At 41.6% G+C, this 15,879-nt stretch overlaps 1 pseudogene; it reads left to right on the top strand.

Annotated features, from left to right (window-relative positions):
• The first annotated feature begins 14,785 nt into the window (after positions 1-14,785).
• On the top strand, positions 14,786-15,578 carry LOC100478015 (annotated as a pseudogene).
• Positions 15,579-15,879: the final 301 nt, after the last annotated feature.

Here is a 15,879-nt window from a genome sequence, read left to right as displayed (position 1 = left end):
AACTATTAAGAGGAAAGACAAATGGGAGTATAGGTCAGACCAATTTAACACAGGTGGGGGGATTGATGCAACCCAAGTGGTTAGGGGGTGGGAGGCTGTGCTCTTTCTTGTAGATGGAACTACTATTTTGTAGCAGAAAGTAGATGCTTTCTAATAGGAAGAATTGTCTTAATGAGATCCAGAAGAGACAAAGAGGTCTGAGACATGGACCTGACCTTGAGAAGCATGCAGTCTAGTTAGGAATATGTGTGTACAGTACAGGAACCAATGATATAAGATGGTGTTCTGGGCTCAAATGGGCATGACTGAACAGCAAGAAGTCCCAAGGCACCGGTGAGAGGGCCAGAAGAAAGGGCAGTGAGAACACAAATTACCCCAGAACGTACTTCCTTTCTTCCAGCTGACCCCTCATAAAAACCAAACTCTCACTCAGCCTGTCAGTCTGATAACACGCCTGGCCACAGGAATCGTGCCTGCTCAGCATTCCCACAGATGGATATCATTTTCCAGAATGGAGTGCAGAAAATGATATTTTTCTTCTGCCATGATAACATCCCCACAATTAGGGGGAAAATAGCCAGGAACTGATATTTTACAAGGTCACGCTTCATTTTCCCCGACTTGATGCAGCCCAGGGAGAAGGGTTTAGTTTCTAAGAAGCCAGTGGGAACTCTGGGGGCTGAGTATCTAGTAGAATCTGTGCCCCCAGAGTTTGATGGGTCTTCTGCAGAGTCTCCTTAAGTGGGAGAATATAAAATTGTACAGAGAAACAGTTTAACATGCAGCCAGTCAGTGAGGTTTTGTCAGATCAATGAAGGCCAACTCTAAGTGTTCCCTGCTGGGCTTCCTAACGCCCTGGGACACTCAGCTAAACTATCTATTAAGACTATTTTCCCAAGTCATTTGTGTTAGATTATAGGCTATAAACTGCTTATTGTTGCCTGTCCGCCATAAATATAAAGCAATCATTTTTAATGCAAGCAGCTGTTGGGCTGGCTTCTCCAAGATGCTTTGCCCAGGGACTCACGTTCTGCTGTTTTCTCCTTCATCAAGTGCATTTCTGATTGTTTTTCTGCTCTGCTGCATACCACACACGTGGTGTTAGTGGGGGTATAAATTTTCCTTGCAGAGCTTTGTTTGGACACATGGTTTCTAAAAATATCCAAAAGGAATTGAAGGTGCAGAGGGGCAATTTGAGTTGTTGGAAATCTGGTGACTCCAAGTCCTCAACACGGCGTCTAATTTCTTAAAATGACCTTGGAAGCACCAACTCATTTTTTCTAACCTCCAGTGATAAGATCTGGGATTTTGGATTATATGTATTGATTAAAAAATTCTAAATGTGCTAGGGTACCATGCTAGATGTTGAGGATATAAAAGTGAGGATACAAAATTGACATGGTGCCTATTCCCAGCCTCTCCCCACCCCCAGCTTCATTGAGGTATAACTGAAAAATAAAATTGTAAGATATTTAAAGTGTACAATGTGATGATTTGATAAACATACACATTGTGAAGGGATTCCCCCCAGTGAGTTAATTAACACATCCATCCCCTCATGTATTTATCCCTCCCCCTATTTTTTCTTGTGGTGAGAACATTCAAGTTCTACTCTCTTAGCAAATTTCAACTATAACATAGTGTTATCAACTAAAGCAACTATGATATATGTTCACTCTTTGGACGTTATTCATCTTATACTTCAAATTTGTACCCTTTTACTAGCTCTCCCTATTTCCTCCACTTCCTTGCCCCTGGCAACTACTTTTCTACTTTCTGTTTCTATAAGTTCAATCCCCTGCCTCTTATAGTCTAGTAGGAGAGACAGACTGATCAAACAGATGTGCAAATTGTGATATAAGTAAGAAGGAAATTTAAGGAACAAATAAAATGCCCAATCTAGTGATTTATGGAGATTTTCCTAAGAAAGCAGGATTTGAGCTGAGGGTAAGTTGAGTGCACTCTTCAAGGGAAGAGGGATAATGAGGACAGGATTTCCAGGAAGGCATAAAGGCACATTCAAAGGCTGAGAGATGGGGATGAGCATTGTAAGAACTGACTTGAGGTCAGGGCACCAGATACAGAGGAGACAAATGGCCCGGTGGGGTGGGAGAGGAAGGCAGGGTCTAGATCTAGCAGGGTTATGGGGGCCTTGTGAAGAAGAGCTTGGGCTCTACCCTTAGACCAACAGGAAGCCATTGGTGGATGTAGCTCTTAGGACCTCAGGAGGTAACTGCTGATTTCCTTGAATCATACTTCAGTGAAATGTTGGGATAATTTACAGAAGGAATTCTTTTCATGGGCATGGGTGAAGTTAAAGAGACCAAGGAAAGATGTTGAGGCACCCAAGCAAAGCAACAATGAGAAGCCATTTTTACCTCTAGGCCTGAAGAGGCAAGGGGAGGAAGCAGTGAGAGCTGGAGTTGGGAAGGTGAGCTGCCCTGCAGAAGCTGTGGTCATGGAATATCACAGATAATGACAGAACTGCAGCATTCCAGTGGGAATAAATATTTCAAACTCTCTTGCATTATGTGCTTCAGTCTCCTGCTGGATCCTTCACTGACTGAACCTAAACAGAAGCCAGAAAGCCAAAGGAATCTATTGAGATCAGCATCCTCCCCCATGCCCCAAATAGGTAAAAAGAAGAGAGGTACTTATATATTAACACTCTTTTACAAATGAGTCAAATGAGACTCAGACAGGCTAGACAAATTGCCCAAGATCCACAGATGGTAAGTGGAAAATCCCAGACTCAAACCCAGGCTTCCCTGACTCCAAACATCTATGGTCTTAACCACTACTCCATACCGGTTCTCACCTACTTGGCACAGCATTAAGCTAGGCTCTCTTGTTTGGGGTGTTGGGGTTGGGAGGGATAGTCTGAGACATCAAAGAGTAGAAAGTGGAAAACAGTCAAAGATGGCAACAGTCAATCCTTCCCTCTCTGTGTGTGCGTGCTACTCTTCACATCGAACAAAGTTGTCTAATTTCCCTCTTCTTGAATCTGAGATGCCTCAGTGACTTTATTCTAATTACCTGAAATCTGAGATTTCTGAGGGTAGGTCATAAAAAGATTTGCAGCTTGCTCTTCCATATACCCCCTCTTAGAAGACAGCTGTCATGCTGTAAGAAGCCTGAGCCACATGGAGAGGCCACATGTAGACATTCCAGGTGCAACCTCAGCTGAGTTCTAAGCCAGGAGCTAACACTAAATGCAGCCCATATTAGTGAGCTGTCTTGGACATCCAGGCCAGTGGAGGCTTCAGATGACTAGCCTCAACCACCATCTGACTATAACCACATGTGAGATGTCCAAGCAAAGACTACCTGGATGATCCCAGCCAACTCAAGAACGGTTGAGAGATACTAATAAATTTCTTCTAGCTGCTAACTTAGGGGTGGTTTGTTATGCATTTATGGATAGTCAGAACATAGGATAAGGTTTCTGACTTCATGAAAACAATATTTAGATAAATAGAACATAAGCATACCACACACATAACCTCTCCCACATAAGCATTAATAAGGAGACTCTTTCCTGGAAACTCTCCCTCTGCACAAATCTGGACCTCACTAATTCTTGAGCCCAGTCTCCTTGATAGTCTGTAAGGTCTTCCCTTCCTGTGAATGCCCCAGGGTACAAATGAAAGGCCTATCCAGGGAAGATGGGGAGTACCTTACATCAAAGCTCTCTGTCTTCCCCTCCCTCCCAACTTCTGGCCATGCATGCTGTCCACCAGTATGGAGTGAAGGTGTGGAACAGACTCTAGATGCTATAGGACTCAGACAAGAAGAAGGTAAACAAGGTAGAAGCAAAGGAAGATGGGGACTTTGTAGGGAAGCTTTTATCCTAGAAAGGAAATGAAACACCCATAAGTTATCCTAGCCCAGGACTAGAGCTAAGCTGGGTCTAGCAGGGTTTCTCAGATTCAGCACTACTGATATTTTGGACCAGATAATTCTTTGTTGTGAGGGCTGTTCTGTGCATTATAGGATGTTTAGCAGCATCTCTGGCCTCTACCCACTAGATGTCAATAGCATTTACCCACCAGTTGTGACAACCCAAAAAAGTTTCCAGACTTTGCCAAATGTTCTTGGGGGTGGGAGGAATGGCAAAACTGAAAACCACTACCCCTTCCCTTCTTTCTCCGAAGACATTCCCTCTCAGATGGTGAGAAAAGCCAGTGACTTCCTACCACAGATGTCCTTCACCTTCCAGGTGCATGACCAGAACCAAATCCTTTCATCTATTTCCACCAGGTTCTCCTTTCCCCAGTCTTCCTCTGGCCAGGTGGCACTCAGGCTCTCCGGAGGCCATTTCATAGATATAAAATGGTGTTTCAGGCTGAGTCTATTCTGTACCACGGCTAAGGATGATACAGGCCAGATTAATGCGTGAGCCACTAGGCAGCTGTCCAGAGCACCAGTGAATAGGGGCTACTGAAATGTTACTGGCATAAAACTAGAGTAGGGATCCAGTTAACTCAGGTCTCCACACATGACTGCTAACAAAACTGGTGAGACATAAACTGGTTTGGCTGCAATTAAATATTCCCTATTGCTGACAATCTCTCTCTGTTGATATTTTTTGTGGCAGTACATGGTGTCTATAAAGCCTCACCACTAACTTTGAGACTGGCCCTCTGAGAGTTCCCTGTAACCATCCAGCCTGCTGAAATTCTGAAACTGAAAAATTCATGATGCTGTATGTGCTCTTTTCTGGGGATGATTTATTAGAATGTCTACATTTAGAGTTTAATATGCCTCTCAAGAAATTGTCTAGTTCAGAAAATCACATGTAGTATGTACATGGAAAATATATCTTTATTTTGAACATAAAAAAGCATTTACTTTTATTATTTTTTTCCATTCCTACTAAATGTCCTTACAGACATAAAAGGAACAGACATAATTCTGTAAAAAGGATCCAAGTTACTCACCTGACATGTCCAATGTCTCAGTCTGATGGGGATACATGCTTTGCTGGGAGGTGAAGAGACAGAAGCTCACAAAAATTGCACTGGATTTGTATTTCCCTGACAAATGATGTGGAATATTTTTTCACGTTTCTGCTGGCCATTTGTATGTCTTCTTTGGAGAAGTGTCTGTTCATGTCTTCTTCCATTTATTTCTTCACTGCATTATTTATTTTTTGGGTGTTGAGTTTGAGAAGTTCTTTATAGATCTTGGATACCCACCCTTTATCTGTTATGTCATTTGCAAATATCTTCTCCTATTCCATAGGTTGCTTTTAGTTTTGTTGACTGTTTCCTTTGCTGTGCAGAAGCTTTATATCTTGATGAAGTCCCAAAAGTTCATTTTTGCTTTTGTTTCCCTTGCCTTTAGAGATGTGTCTTGGAAGAAGTTGCTGTGGTGGAGGTTAAAGAGGTTACTGCCAGTGCTCTCCTCTAGGATTTTGACGGATTCCTATCTCACATTGAGGTCTTTCATCCATTTTGAGTTTATCTTTGTGTATGGTGTAAGAGAATGGTCCAGTTTCATTCTTCTGCATGTAACTGTCCGATTTTCCCAGCACCATTTATTGAAGAGACTGTCTTTTTTTCCATTGGATATTTTTTCCTGATTTGTCAAAGATTAGTTGACCATAGAGTTGAGGGTCCATTTCTGGAGTCTCTATTTTGTTTCACTGATCTATGTGTCTGTTTTTGTGCTAATGCCATTCTGTCTTGATGATCACAGCTTTGTAATATAGCTTGAAGTCAGGCATTGTGATGTCCACAGCTTTGTTTTTCTTTTTCAGCATTCCCTTGTTGATTCGGGATCTTTTCTGGCTCCATACAAATTTTAGGATTGTTTTTTCCAGCTCTGTAAAAAATGCCAATAGTATTTTAATTGGGATTGCATTGAATGTGTAGATTGCTCTGGGCAGCACAGACATTTAACAATATTTATTCTTCCAATCCATGAGCATGGAATGTTTTCCCATCTCTTTGTGTCTTCCTCAATTTCTTTCATAAATGTTCTGTAGTTTCTAGAGTACAAATCATTTACCTCTTTGGTTAGTTTTATTCCTCGGTATCTTATGGTTTTTGATGCAATTGAGATACCACCTTACACTAGTTAGAATGGCTAAAATTAACAAGACAGGAAACAACAAATGTTGGCGAGGATATAGAGAAAGGGGAACCCTCTTACACTGTTGTTGGGAATGCAAGCTGGTATAGCCACTTTGGAAAACAGTATGGGGGGTTCCTCAAGAAGTTAAAAATTGAGCTACTCTATGACCCAGCAATTGCACTACTGGGTATTTACCCCAAAGATACAGATATAGTGAAAAGAAGGGGCACATGCACCCCAATGTTCATAGCAGCAATGTCCATAAAGGCAAACTGTGGAAGGAGCCGGGTTGTCCTTCAACAGATGAATGGATAAAGATGTGGTTTATATATACAATGGAATATTACTCAGCCATCAGAAAGGATGAATACCCATGATTTACATTGGCATGGATGGAACTGGAGGGTATTATGCTAAGTGAAATAAGTTAATCAGAGAAAGACAATTATCATATGGTTTCACTTATATGGGGAATATAAGAAATAGTGTAGAGGACAACAGGTGAAGGGAGGGAAAACTGAACGGGAAGAAATTAGAGAGGGAGCCAAACCACGGGATATTCTTGACTCTGGGAAACAAACTGAGGGTTGTGGAAAGGGAGGTGGATGGGGGGAAGGGGTAACTGCATATGGGCATTAAAGACGGCATGTGATGTGATGAGCACTGGGTGTTATATGCAACTAATGAATCATTGAACATTATATCAAAACTAATGATGTACTATATGTTGGCTAATGGAATTTAAATTAAAAAATTGCACTGGAAAACTTTTCTTTCTACTCCCATTTATTTCCTTGTAAAATCAGATCAAAATGAATCTTCAAAGTAATTTTAAAGTATAAATCAAGTAAAAATAAGAAACAGTCTGAAATATAAGTCAGAAAATGAAGAAGAGCAAATCATCTATTTGACCTTAGGGTTTTGAGGAAGACTGGCTGCTAACTGCATGTATAAGAATCTCAGATCTTTTTCAGCTCCATTAGATAAGTCCAACTCCTCTTGTTTGAATTAATACTTCCTTAATGCACTGGCCAACCACTCCTTCCTATACCCCAAGCAAGAAAATGCTTGTCAGTTATTAGGGTTGAAGAAGTTTCCCTGCTGCATGCTTCCTGTGTGCCACCTCAAGGTCGCAAATGTGTTACTCCTGGTCCTACAAGAAGCAGAGGCCAACACAGAATTAGATATGCAGGGATGCCTGGGTGGCACAGCGGTTAAGCGTCTGCCTTCGGCTCAGGGCGTGATCCCAGTGTTGTGGGATCGAGCCCCACATCAGGCTCTTCTGCTATAAGCCTGCTTCTTCCTCTCCCACTCCCCCTGCTTGTGTTCCCTCTCTCGCTGGCTGTCTCTCTGTCAAATAAATAAATAAATAAAATCTTAAAAAAAAAGAATTAGATATGCAAGAGATCCCCTGGAAGATGTCTGCAAGAGAAACAGAGGAGGAGTTAGAGAAGGTTAGAAGAGCTGTCTGACCACAGTGCAGGGCTGACTCTGTGCAGGCCAGAGGGAAGGAAAGACAGGCAGCTGGATTGGCAGAGTCTCAGACTGCAGCACAGTGCTAGGAAATTTTTGGCCAAGCTGAAGGAGAGTCCTAGAGTCAATGTATCTAGCACCTCACAGGTATGGACCTGCCTTAGTATCCCTCTTGTGCTTAATCACTGGCTGAGAGTACCCCAAGGGAAGCAAAACCTCAGAGAAGACGGCATGGTGGATTTGGACCACAGCACTGGGGGCTGTCCATCCCTTATAGTCACAATGACACAGCAGGAATTCTGAATGGTGCATCTTCAAGGCCATCATAGCTATGGAAGCCTTAGTGCAGCAGAAGGCCATGGATGAATAGGATAGTAGAAGAAGAAAGAGGGATATCAACAGTTAAAGGAGGCCAAGACTGATTTGACCCAGTTCTGCCCAGAGCCCAACTTACACATCAACTGATGGCTGGGACTACTTAGAGGTTTCTGACACCTGAGTCCCAGGCAAGTACCAATATCCACCAAATACGCTAGTGAGTAATAGCTTGGAAAGCAAGCACCATCGACCATATCTTACCTAAAAGAAAATGTAACTCAGGTTTCAAACAACCAATTTTTAATTTGATTTTGGGACTGCAGACATACCAACACAGGGGACTGTCAACAAGAGAGTATTTTCACCCTTACAATGATATAGCCATTATCAGAGAATATGCAAGAGCAGGATAAGATAGCTACCTTTACACAACTGTTACTGTTATGTAGCTGAGAAAATGCAATTAATTCTCTTAGAAATATTGATTAAATGCCTTATGTGTTGTCAAGAATTGTTCCAGATGCTAGAAAAATAGATAGACATTATTTGGAGTCAATAAAGAATGAGGAACTAAAAAATGCAGGTAGAAGTCATAGGGAGATAGATTTAGATTTGAAATACCAAAAAATATCTTAAATTTTTTCAGTAATTCTGTTACACATCATCTTCCATTGTGCTTCTCAGGCCTTTGCTCATACAGCTGTTGTCCCATGGATCACACTGTATTCCAGTTAGTTATTTATGGATTTCTTTCCCCCTGAGAGTTTCCAAAATACCCAAAGAACACATGTATTAATTCACTAATTAAATAAATAACTCATAGCTCATATATGTACTGAACAAAGGTCTTTTGAGTGCTTTGTGTCTGCTGTTGGTATCTGGGGAGGCCAAGATAAAGAAGACACAGTACCTGTCCTCCAGGAGCTCACAATAAATTAGGGAGAAAGAGGATGAAACATCGATATAGTTCTGAATAGTGTGTGCTGCAGTGGAGGTATTCACTAAAAAAGTAGAAGCATCAGGAGGGTGTACCTAACTCTGCTGAGGGGGTGTCAGTGAAGGAAATTCATCATAAAATTGATGACTCTTCATCTGCATCATGAAGGACAAGTAGAAGCTATCCAGGATTTTATTCCCAGTTTCCAGCACAAAACAAGTCCTCAATTCATCCCTGCAAAATGAATGAATGAATGATGGATAAATAGAGTGTAACTGGGAGTATTTTTTCTTGATCAGCATCTATTGCCCTGCATCCTGGTAATAGCACCTCACCCCTGGCTCCAGAAGTGGGCCCATGTCCTAGGCCTTGGCAATCAAATAATGAACAGCTCTGGCCAGTGACTGCTTCAGGAGACTGGACATAGTTGAACTTGGTATAGTAAGACTCATCTCAGGACCTGCTTGAGCAATTGGAGGATAGAATCTCTCTTTTTGCTGACTGGGTGCTGTGAGGTTGTCAGTCTGGAGCATCTGGGGGCATCTGGGTTGGGAGAAGTCTGCTGAGGGTGAAGTTCCATAGAGAAAGCAGGACTGAGAGGTAGAGAGAAAGAAATTGGGTCCTGGTAACACTGTGTTAGCTCCTGGATCCAGCAGTAGGTCGACTCCTTAACTGTCCTTTGGATGGNAGTAGGTCTACTCCTTAACTGTCCTTTGGATGGTCATAAAATCACCTTTTTGGGGGGAGGTGGGGTGTGAGTTGGGGTTTAAGCCAGTTTTAATTGGTTCTTCTCTTACTTGTGACCAAACATGCATTGACTAATAAATATAAATTGCTTCACGAATTACTGAGTTCCCCATTTCCAGAATGGTTCATGTAAAATCAAGTCTATCAGAAAAGGAAGTGCTACATTACTGGAGAACTCTAAATCCTTTTCAGCCTTGCTGATTGAGGGTCAGTTTCTGTCTGTTACCTAAGGAAGAGAGTGCTTGTGAGAGAGGAGTGGAGGAGAGCCTCCGCACCATAACATCACCAGATTGCCCAGCATCATTTCAGAATTACTATTTACTCTGAAACAAACTGAGGGCTTTAGAGGGGAGGGGGGTGGGGAATTGGGATAGGCTGGTGATGGGTATTAAGGAGGGTATGTAATGCATGGTGCACTGGGTGTTATACGCAAGTAATGAATTATGGAACTTTACATCAAAAACTAGGGATATACTGTATGGTGACTAACATAATAAAAAATTATTATAATAAAAAAATACTAAAAAAAAAGAATTACTATTTACTTCTTGTAAGTGACAAATATACCCAAACTGGAGAGAACTGACACACTAAAATTTTTATTAAAAAGAATTAACAAATGTGCAGGTTGGCTGAGAGAAAGAGATGTGGCCATTGAGGCATAGTGGTTGAAAAAGATATTTTTCTCTTCCTTCTTTCCCCTAAGTGCACCATCTAAAGGAGGAATTACTATCAAACACAAACATCCTCACCATAGTGACAACTTTGGGCAGGGACCAGAGGAGAAAGTGCCCACTGGCCCTGCTCCCAGGGGTTTGAGTCAAGAGGCCAGGAATCTGTGTAGCACATCTGGGGCAGGAGAGCAGACGTCTAATGGGGCAAAGCCTAGAACCAGAGAAGGTGCATTTTATGAAACAGAAATACAAATAAATAGCTGACACCAGAAGACAGAGTGTTTCTTGACTATTTAGAAACCAGTGGACTCTGGTTCTATTTATAAAGATGACATGTTCCACAGGACCAGTTTTCCCTGTTACTAATTGAGGCCAAAGCATCAACATATTCCAGGCACATGTGGGAAGGGATGAGATGTGGGTTCAGGGCTCCGACCTCTTTAATGAATTCACTCTGCATCTGGGTCAGGACACGTGCAGAGTGTTTTGTACTTTTTACTCTCAGTAACTAGGAGAGACATAGATGCATGGTCTTCCTCTAGATTTCCAGCCCTTCTCACCTTCCTGTCAGTTTCATCTTTCTTCTTTTTTGCTTGTCTGCTGCCCCTACCTCCATTTCATTCCCTCCTAGCAGAAAAAACATGCCTGGCTGCTTAAGGGACACTGATTCTGGTCCAGAACTGGCTATTCAACTTCAGGCATCTTATTTAATCTCTCTGGACTTCAGTTTTCTCATCTGCAAAATGGTCTTATATAAGTGTTTACCCAATTCATGTTTTCCAAAATATGAAGAACTGGGCTGCATGCATGGATATTGAAGGACCTGAGACATATTTCAGTAAAGAATCATATTTAACTTTGTTTTGTCAAACATGGCTCAAATTCATCAGAGAACAAAATCTCTTTTAAAAAAAAATAACATGGGGGCACCATGTTATTGAGCATCCAGCTCTTGGTTTTGGCTCAGGTCATCATCTCAGGGTCCTGGGATTGAATCCCACGTTGGGTTCTGTGCTCAGTGAGGAGTCTGCTTGAAATTGTCACTCCTTGGGGCGCCTGGGTGGCATAGCGGTTAAGCGTCTGCCTTCGGCTCAGGGCGTGATCCCGGCGTTATGGGATCGAGCCCCACATCAGGCTCTTCTGCTGTGAGCCTGCTTCTTCCTCTCCCCCTCCCCCTGCTTGTGTTCCCTCTCTCGCTGGCTGTCTCTATCTCTGTCGAATAAATAAATAAAATCTTTTAAAAAAAAGAAATTCTCACTCCTTCTTCCTCTTCCCTTTCTCCTGTGCATGTGTGCGCTCTCTCTCTCAAATAGATAAGTCTTTTAAAAAAATAACATGTAGCTACATCTAACTATTCTATGGTATACAGGCTGAAAACTGCTGGTTTTGGCCAATACTTGCATTGGTTCTCTAAACTTTCTTTTTACCATCCTTCTACTTAGAGTGGTTGGGAACAAAAAGTATATTTCTCAGACTCCCTGCAGCTAGGTTTTGCATTTGGATTACATCCTACCAATAAAATGAATTCATGTGAGATGGGGAAGACATTTTCATTTCTTGCCCAATCCTGACCGATACAATAACCTAGATGATCTCTAAAAGTCTAGTTCAACTCCATGGGATTTTATATTTTCTCTCTTGGCCATACATTTTCTTAGGCAAAAAGCTCATTTATCTATTGTGAATCTAGTTTGTTTCTTTCTTTCTCTCTCTCTCTTTCTCTCTCTCTTTCTCTCTCTCTTTTTCTGAGTTGTAATACATCACAAGAAATAGACCCAGGACAAATCAGGAAAGAGTAAATGCTAGCTGGGGATCATCTTGCTCTGAAATTTCCATCATCTTCTACAGTTCATTTCTTATTCAGTGGGACATAGTTCATTTTGGGGTCTTGCAGCAATTCCCAAAAGAGAGAAACCTGCTAAAAAGTTGGAACTATAACCATGATGCTCCATAGATCCTCTGGCCACCATTATGAGGCTGGATTGAGCTAGGTACACAGACTGTTTCCCCTCAACATCCCCTGTTAATTTTATAGGGATGATTGTATTTCTCATCACATTCCAGGAGCATCTTAAATGCTGCTCCACTTAAAGAAGACAGCTCTAGGATGGCAGAGCCTAGCTCTGGTTCCCTGATGACTTAGTAAGCAACCTTGGTCAGGACAAACAACTACTATGTCCCTTAGATTATCTGGGTTTAAAATCAATGAAGCAGCATTTTCCCTAGCTGCCAGTACTTTAGACAAATAGGAGATCCTGTATGTAGTGTGGTGAGTTTTAAAATTGAGCTTTTCAGGTGAGCGTCAGATACTACCAAACTCACTACTGACTTTGATTTCATAAAGGTTAAACATTGGAAGTTGGACTCATCAAAACATGGGATGAAGGGACTTTCTGGGTGGTTGGTCCTTTGACAAAATTGTAAAGTGGTTAAAATTGGTCTTTTTCTCCTTCCAAATGACAAAAGCTCAGTTTTCCAACTTTTAGCACTAGAAAGCTTTCCCTACTTTCCTCTGCCCCCTGGAATTGTGCAGTGTTTTAACTCTGTCCTTCTCAGAGCAAGGAAAAATAGTAAGCTCATTTATCCTGAGACTGTTATTTTAACCCTGGCATCCCATCAGTCCTGGATAGCTTCAGAGAGCATAAATGCCAGGGTCCCACAACTAGAAACCCAACAGTTGGCCTTGGATGGAGCCCAGGTATACTAACTATTCCAAAGCTCCCATGGGTTGAGAACCACAAGGGTATTGTTACTTATACAAGCCTCTTCAAAGAGAATCATGGAAAAATTTCCAGGGATCAACTAATCTTGTCCCACTCCTACTCAAAATTTCCATAAAGCAGATTATTGCCATTCATTTTTACTTGCAAGCTTCAAGGTAACCAACCTGGAAGTATAGCTCTTTCCACAAATAAGAAGCTCATAAAATCTTGAAATAATGTCAAGGTTAGTTCAATATGAAGCTTCTATCTAGTAGCTGGTACCTTGTTCTGGAAATTCTGTGCCCATTCTGCCTCCTAGCTTGATTAAGCTCAATTATCCCACCCTGGAATACCCCCAGGACCTGGTTTTCATCCTCTGCCTTGTGTCCTGTTCCTCACCTGACCCTCCAATACTAACCTGATGACAAACACATGGGCTTTGAGTTAGGTCTTGTTCAAGTCCTGACCCCACCACTCTGTAACTAAGGATTCCTTGGGGAAATTATTTGGAGCCTTGGTTTCTTCATCTGCAGAGTAGAGATGATATTTCTTATTCTATCAGTTCAGAGTTTTACACATGGTAAATATTCAACAATTGTGAGGTCTCTTTCCCCTCAAATCTCATTGTTTACTTTGTACTTATTTCCACCTATTGTTTATATGACCATAGCCCGAAGGGTTTTTAAAGGTAGGATTTATAGTACCAGTAGGAAGATGTTTTAGGCAGAGAAGACCTTTGTGTTACAATTGAAATTACAGCCTACTAGTTCCCAGTAGCTCTGTCTTAGCTCTCACCATAAGGGGTCTGACCAAGGCATTTAGGACAGTGATGGGATGGAGGAAACTAACAGATGCAGTGGGAGGAGTGATTTGAAGAAACCCTTGGTAGTCACCAGTGGGAAGCTGAAAAATAAACCCAGAGAAGACCCGGAAAGGACAGACCACCAGATATCCAACTAGGAAGCAGAAATCCTGGCTGGAGTCTGTTTCAAACCACAGAAACTGAATTTAGGGAAGAAAGCATTAAAAACAATAAATTACCCAAAATGGAAAATTTAAGATTCAACTGCCTCAAACTATAACAACTTAGGCACTTGTAAAAGAGAAATATTCCAGATGGCAGAGTGGAAGGATGAATTATAGAGAAGGAAGTGGCTAATATCTGGTGCAAGACTTCGAAGCAATACAAAGAGAGCTTTCCTTGCAGGAGCAAGCTGGGGAGCCTGGTGTTTCTGGAGACAGACATGGGGTGCCATTTGAAAAGGGTCACCTGGCCCCACTGGCCAGTCCTAGGTGCTCAGGGCTCAGGTTTGGTTTCAAATTGCCTTCTGTCTTCTAAGAGATTCTGGAACAAATGGCCCTGGTGCCCTAGGAGAGGCATCTAGAGTGACTACTTAACAAGTATAGGACTTTGATTTGACGTGGTCCATCTGGCCTCACTATTTAATTCAGGATCCCATGGGCCTAGGTATGATTTCAAATTGTATCTGATCTCTTTTCATCTTCTACTTCCCTTTATATAAGGTCACTCTAGCTCTGGAACCAAGGGGATTGAATCTGAACAGGTAAACTGGAGACAGGTGAAGGGATCTAACTGCATCCTGGCCAAAGGGGCCTTAGTTCTGGTTTCTTAAAATGTAGTCCTCAGACTGCATGATCTGACCATATGATGCCTCAGCATCACCTGTGAGATTACTAGAAATGTAACACCCTGACTGGTCTGTAGCAAGCCACAGACACAGTCTTTGATCTGCAGGATGGGGTTTGTTAAAAGTTCTCAAAAACAAGGCTTACTTCAAGAGATACCAAGTGAAATTTAGAAAAAGATGAGAGGGTAAAACTGGTTACTATACTCAGAAATGCTGGTAATTCCGGATAAAAATAAGTACAACACACCTAAATACAGGATGAGAGTTCATGTAACCAACAGAGATATCATTTGTCAGATTGCTTATGCTGTACAGAGGAGATATGATAGTTTGTGCAGCTTATGCTTATGAACTCCTAAAGTATGGTATAAAGGTTGGCCTGACAAATTATGATGTAGCATATTATATCGGCATGTTCCTGGTCCATGGGCTTCTCAACAGGCTTGGCACAGACAAGATCTATGAAGGCCAACTGGACGTGGCCAGAGATGAATACGATATGGAAAGCATTGATGGTCAACTTGGTGACTTCACCTGCTATTCGGATGCTAGGCTTACCAGAACTACTACGGGAAATAAAGTTTTTGGGGCCCTCAAGGGAGCTGTGGATGGAGGCTTGTCTATCCCTCATAGTACCAAATTATTCCCTAGTTATGATTCAGAAAGCAAGGAATTCAATGCAGAAGTACTTCAGAAGCACATCATGGGTCAGAATGTTGCAGATTATATGAGTTACCTAATGGAAGAAGATGACAATGCTTTTAAGAAACAATTCTCTCAATACATAAACAACAATGTAACTCCAGACATGATGGAGGACATGTATAAGAAAGTTCACACTGTTACATTACAGAATCTAGTCTATGAGAAGAAGCCTAAGAAGGAAGTAAAAAAGACAAGGTGGAACTGTCCCAAAATGTCTCTTGCCCAGAAGAAAGACTGGGTAGCTCAGAAGAAGGCAAGCTTCCTTGGTGCTCAGGAGCAGGCTGCTGAGAGCTAATAAACCAAACCACAATTTTCTATGAAGATTTTTCAGATAAAGATAATAAACTTATTCATTAAGCAGCTAAAAAAAAAAAGGAAATGTAGCACCCCAAATCTACCAAATCAGAACCTGCATTTTAACATGATCTGCAGGTCTTTCATATATATGTTAAGGTTTGAGAAACAAAATACTTGTAGATTTTATATGCAAAGGAAGTATATAGGCCCACAGAGATCCCTGTAGAAAGGACATTGCCTGTGTCTAATTGTTTCAGTAATAGTGCACCTCATGGAGTCACAAGTTCTTAATAGCACTG

This window comes from Ailuropoda melanoleuca, chromosome 3 (assembly GCF_002007445.2).
Source record: "Ailuropoda melanoleuca isolate Jingjing chromosome 3, ASM200744v2, whole genome shotgun sequence".
In the NCBI taxonomy this organism is placed as follows: Eukaryota; Metazoa; Chordata; class Mammalia; order Carnivora; family Ursidae; genus Ailuropoda; species Ailuropoda melanoleuca.
Note: the sequence above shows the minus strand (reverse complement) of the source record. Positions and strands in the feature narration are given on the sequence as shown.